This window comes from Hyperoodon ampullatus (genome assembly GCF_949752795.1).
Source record: "Hyperoodon ampullatus genome assembly, chromosome: 3".
In the NCBI taxonomy this organism is placed as follows: Eukaryota; Metazoa; Chordata; class Mammalia; order Artiodactyla; family Ziphiidae; genus Hyperoodon; species Hyperoodon ampullatus.
In genome coordinates, this window is record NC_136916.1 from 101,769,213 (window position 1) to 101,775,212 (window position 6,000).

The following is a 6,000-nucleotide window of genomic DNA, read 5'->3' on the forward strand; positions in this document are numbered from 1 at the left end:
CCCCAAATCTCAGAATGTGTAAAATCACCTAGAATGTCTCTTTATTTTGGGGGCCACTCCAGGCCTAATGAATCAGAATCTCAGGGTTAGAGCCTAGGAACCTGCATTTTTATTTTTGCAGGTGCTACACAATTAATGTTTGAGTTGCTGGCCGAATGATATCAGATAAGGCTGGTGAGGCTGGGCCAAGATTTGTCATTCATCTAAGCAAGAAGGATCTGGCAGATCCATTTGGGCAGGAACAAAGGTCCAGGGTCCGGGCAGTGAAAATCAGTGAACTTAATTAATTCCTGTATTCAGGATGGATTTCTTCCAATGCAGAGCTTCTGAGTTTTCTGCCCTGTTTAGTTCTCTTGATAGATAACCAGCCATAAGGAGACCTTAAGGTAAAATGTGCTCCAGATTTGGGAAGGCATCTGTACTAGGACCTTGCTACTCAGGTGTGGTTTGCAAATCGGCAGCATCAGTGTTGCATTGAAATTTGTTAGAAATGCAAAAGTTTGGGCTCTACCCCAGATCTGTTAAATCTCAATCTGCATTACATCGAAGTCCCCAGGTGATTCATATGCACTTTTGTAGTTTTAGAAGCGCTGTACGATTACTGTGCTGTCCTCACATGAATGAGAGGTAGAATGGTGATCCTGTGATGGTAGAGTTTACAGTGAATATGACTGTTTTCTGACAATGGACCTCTGCTTATAAGGTCCCTGCGCATGGTGACCAGAGAAGAGATGAATATGTGTACGTGGGGAGGGTGAACTTGCCCGTTGTTCTCTTCCCCATTCCCACATCTGCTAGAGTGGTTAAGGGGAGCATTTCCCCAAATCTAGTGCATCTACCTTTAGGCTTGACCGTGTCCAACGAACTTTTGAAGAATTAAGCAAGAGTTGCACACTGCCAGTGACAAGACCAGTGCTTCTCATCTTGATATTTTGAAGCAATGATGAATTCATAAGGAAATTAAACCCAGAAAGTCAAGTCAATGATATTTTTGAGTGACTAATGTTTGCTTAAGTTTACCAGTCTGTGGTGGGTAAAATTTAGACTCCTGTCTTACAGTGCTTCTTGCAGCATCAACAATTGTGTTGGGTGGGGAAGGGGAAGGTGAAAGTGATGGGATAATAAGGGGAGTGAAATGCCAAGGAAACGAACGTAGGAAACCTAGGTCTGTTTGTTATCAGAGTTAGGATGGAGCCAAATGGTCTGTTACATAATTTCTCTGAGTATAAGAATTTGAAAGCAGGTATTATGGGCATCTGTATGAGGACTTGCACTCAGAATTATTTTCATTTGTGAATATATAGTATAAGGCTAAGCAAGAGGGAAAGAAGCTTTACCATATTACTGTCTTTCCTGGAAAAGATTGATTTTTCCCTCTGCCCTTTAGAGGAAATGAATCATGATACCTGCAACCAAAGTAAGCAAAATTGTTGTGCTGCTTTCTCCTTAAATAAACCATTTTCCTAACACTGTATATCACTCTGTCTAGCTGTGTGACTGAACTTTTTTCTCTGCTGCTTGATTTTCTATCCCACTAAAAAGAAAATTTTAACTGGAAGATGAATAATTCCTTTGCCTTTGTCAAATTAAGAAAGGGATGATGAAAGTGGGACTTGCATTATTTTAAATTGTTTATTCACTGGAAAGGCCAGTGAACTGCAGTTGACTATAGAATTGTGGAATTTTTAAAGGAACTTAAGAGATCTCTTCTAATCTTAAATAATGAGGAAACTGAATCAGATGGTCTTAACCAGGGTGGCAACTGTGGGAGACTGGAGTAGAATCCAATCTATAGTCCAGGGCAGTTTTGTGCTATTTTTTTCTTTTAATCAACCACACATGAGTAATTGCTTCATAAATTCAAATTTTTTCTATTTAATTTGGGATTACTACAGACACAGGTATTCTAGCCAGGTGACCATTTCAGATTTGTGTTCCCATTGCTCTCCATCCTGTTTTTCATATCTGAATATGTCATGATTTTGGAGTTTATTTTTAAAAGCAAACCAAAAAGACACATGCCAAGTGAAAGAGCATGAAATGAAGCAATTCAAGTATTTAGACTTTTTTTCACAAAATGCTGAGTTAAGAAAGTACATTACCAGCAGTTGAGAATAAATAGCTCTATTGATTTGGGCAAATGAATGAGAAGATCTAAATATTATCAGGTCTCTTGAAGTTAGTGTGATGATAAAAGTTGATATTTTGCTAGATACTGAGAGAAATGGTATAAATGGGCCATTTGTGCTCCTATAAAAAATGAAGTTTTTATGATCAGGGGACAACATGATATTGTAAAACAGACTTTGGACTCATCCAGACCTGACTCACATTTTACGTAATTTGCTCATCAGCATTTGGTTTGACCTTGACAAGTGTTATAACCTCTCTAAGTCACACTTTTATCTACAAAATGGGGAAAAGATCTGTTTGTTTGTTAATGGTAATGTTTATGAAAACATCTGGCACCTGGGTGCTCGGTAAATACCAGTCCCACCCTCTGCATTTTCCCCCAAATCTTTGAGACAGTGTAGGATATGGCCAGCCAGTCCTCTGACTTGAGTGCTTAGCTATGCCCCTATCCAGGGAGCATGGATGAGGATTAAGAAGGGAACACGTGGTGGCAGTTGACCTTTGAAGATCAAGGGTCAAATTTACTGATTGGAAACCTCGAAATCAGCCTATGGCAGCATTGAGGATGGTCTCTGCTGAAATTAAAATTTGTAGCAGAACAGCAGACCCAGATGGCGATAGTAGGTACCATTGTGCTTGGGATATATTGGTAACATCAATTCTGTATCCTATACTCCCCCACCCCCAAGATCATCTATATTATTGCACTTACCTAGCTGAATGTGCTTTTTCCTTTTTATCTTGTACTCACATGGTATTTTAGAGGTGTTTCTTCAATTAAAGTAAGATAAAAAAGATTTTTTAAAGAACGCTGACCCTTTTGCATGCACCAGAAGAGCAGTTAAAAACAAGCAGTGCCTTGCTTCCTGTGAAAAATGCTTGGCAGTTAGCCTTTGTAATTATGAAGCAATCATGTTAATAGATGTTTAAGAATAATACAACTGGAGCTGTACAGAGCCAAGGATGGAAATGAGCACATGAGACCATTTTTTCTTTATCCATTGCTATTCTTCAGTACCCGAGAAGGGGTTTTAATTCAGCGGTAGCCAGAAGCTTTGGACACTTTTTTTCTTCAGAGGGACAACCCTGAGCTCAGTCCCCTGGAGCATGACTCAGAATGCAGCACAGTTACTGCTGACTGCCAGCTTTATTGCCAGCTCTACCTTTTGGCTTACACTTATTTCATTAGCTACTTAAACTTCTGCACTTACATATAAAAGATGGCTAATCCCAGTATTTCTCAACATATGTTACAAAACCACCCGTCTTCAAAAATACTTTGAAAAACATGTTCCATGGTCAAATAAGTTTGAGGAACACAACTAATTATCATTCCCCATTTGCAGAATAACAATGCATTGTTAGCTAATTAAAGGTTCTTTCCTGCAGGAAAAAATCATGTTAACTTCGTTTAATCTAGCATTTGATTATTCCAAGCTTATTTGACCATAGAACTCTTTCTTTTTCTTTATCTTTTTTTTTTTAAATAAGACATTCTAGAGAACTAGTTCCTCAGAACAGTTTGGGAGCCAATATTTTTACATTAGCAAGTGAACTTTGATTCCCCCTTAGAAAATTAAGGGGATAAGAATATACCAGCCCCAATATGCTACTTTGTCATAAGGATTATTTTGAGCTGAAAGCAGTTGAGAAACAGCAGATAGAGGAAGTATTCTCTGTCCTTGTGCTTCTGCCTAAAAGCAGGGCATAAATTTCCCTTTGTAAAGATGACATAAATTTCCATTTGTAAAGGTATCCCCTCTCTCCTGTACCAGGAAGAAGACAACAACCCTTATCACCAGACACAGAGATGATGCTGTGAAATGAGTCTGCATAAACAAACCTTACTAAAATGACCCTTATCTTCCATTAATTTCCCCGTGTATTTACTTTCCCACAATCTACCACCCCAAAAGCCCAAACTCCCCCCCCCCTTTTTTTTTGCCTATTTACTTCTCCATAATTTATTGTCCTTTGTTAAAATGATATATAAGCTTCAAAGCCTAACAGCTTTGGGGGGAAATTTTTACTTTTCTGTGTAGCCCCCTGGAAGTAAAGTTAAAAACATCAATTAAATTTGCATGCTGTTTCTCCTATTAATTTGTCTTTTGACAGTTTAATTCACAGGCCCCAGGTACAGACCTAAGAAGGTAAAGTCTTCCCTCCCCTACAAAAATAAGACTTTAATACATCATTTTTCCATTAAGTAAACAGAGGCTAAAGTAACACAGCTGAAGAAGAATGTAGAGGTGAAGTGATTTGGACAAAATGTCATATTATAGTATAATTTGTTGAGTGTCACATGGTATTAATAGCAACATCCTGAAAATATAAATGAATAAAAGTTTGATCAATGTACTATGACATTCGTTCGTGTGAGCCTTCTAAGAAAAGGTCACTGAGCATTCTCTGTTTACATTTTAATTTTAGAGTCCAGGATTTCACACTAACCTTTTCTCATTTCTTACTGTGCAGTAAAAGAACAGTCCATATTTCCAGTGTGTCTTGTTTTCTCAGTTCTCTAAATGTTTGTTTTCTTTAAAAGTCTGTTTCAAAAAGGAAAAAGATTTAGCATGGTAAATAGGGGTGGACAAGAAATAATAGAAGAAAATTTAGGCAAATATGAAGAAACCTTAAAGAAGAATGTAAGATAAAGGACCCCAAAATTTACCTTGCATAGGACATGTTGAATTCTCTCTTGGTTGATCTCCAGAGATAACGGTCCCCACCATCCTCTTTCTCTCTATCTTTGACTTACCTCGTACATCCACCCAACACTCTTCTTGCAGTAAATCTAAGTACAAGAACCTCAATGGTAGCTGCTTCTCCTTGGGAGATACCTTGTTTAATATAAATGGCTCTTTTGAGAAACGGATTTTATTGACCTTTTTAAAAAAGTCAAGAGTTCTTGATAGGAAGTGGTCATATAAAATATTGTCTTTTTCTACTCTCATTCATTGGTTTATTTTGAGGGGAGTTTTCTTCTGGTTTTTAGTTCAGTTATTTACAATAAATGTGGTTACTGTATTGTGGTATTTTCATTACCCATTTTCTTCTAGTAGCACTTTCCAGTGCTGATTTCTTCTAATCCCAGACTTCCCCAAGAATAGTAGTGGAACAAGAATAGAGCTAGTTAATTTGCATTTTATTTTGGTGGTTGACTACTTTTCACAGAAGTGAATTGAATTAAAAATAGTAAAAAGTTGGAAGATGTCTTTGAAACTATCTAATTCTTGTGCATTGATAGACTGAGTACCTACTGTATGTCAGGCAACAATGCCATAGTTCATAGGTGAGAACACTGAGGCATTGGGTGGTTTGCCTAGGACACTATGGTTAGTTGAACTGGGACCAGAACCACCATCTGACATTCAGGCAAATTCCTTACCTTGCTGTTCTTTAAACTTATTTGCTTGAAAGAAATCAAAGTAGAAGGAGCAACACTTAATATTTCACAGATGAGTAAGGCAAACCTACTAAAGAATTCCTCTCAGGCTTAGAATACCAGAGAGGAGACCAGGTTGCCAAAATCAGGATAGGAGATAAGAGGTCTATGAAAAAATATGCTTTAATGTTACAGTGTTTATACTTACAGGTGAAAGCCAAATTAATACTTGTTTTGGATTGAAAAAGGTATGAGAAACATATAATGGGGAGTGGCTATAGTAAGTAGTATTTAAGTGCCAAAATGTGAATTATCCTAACGCTGTTTTAGTTTTAGGCCAAGTCAGAACAGTTTAAATAACAACAGTTTTAAAAGAATGTAATATATGATAAGGGAAAAGTTAGAATTTACCAAGACCTGTACTTTAAATTAGCATTATAGGCAAACCTCAGAGATATTGTGGGTTCATTCCAGACCACTGC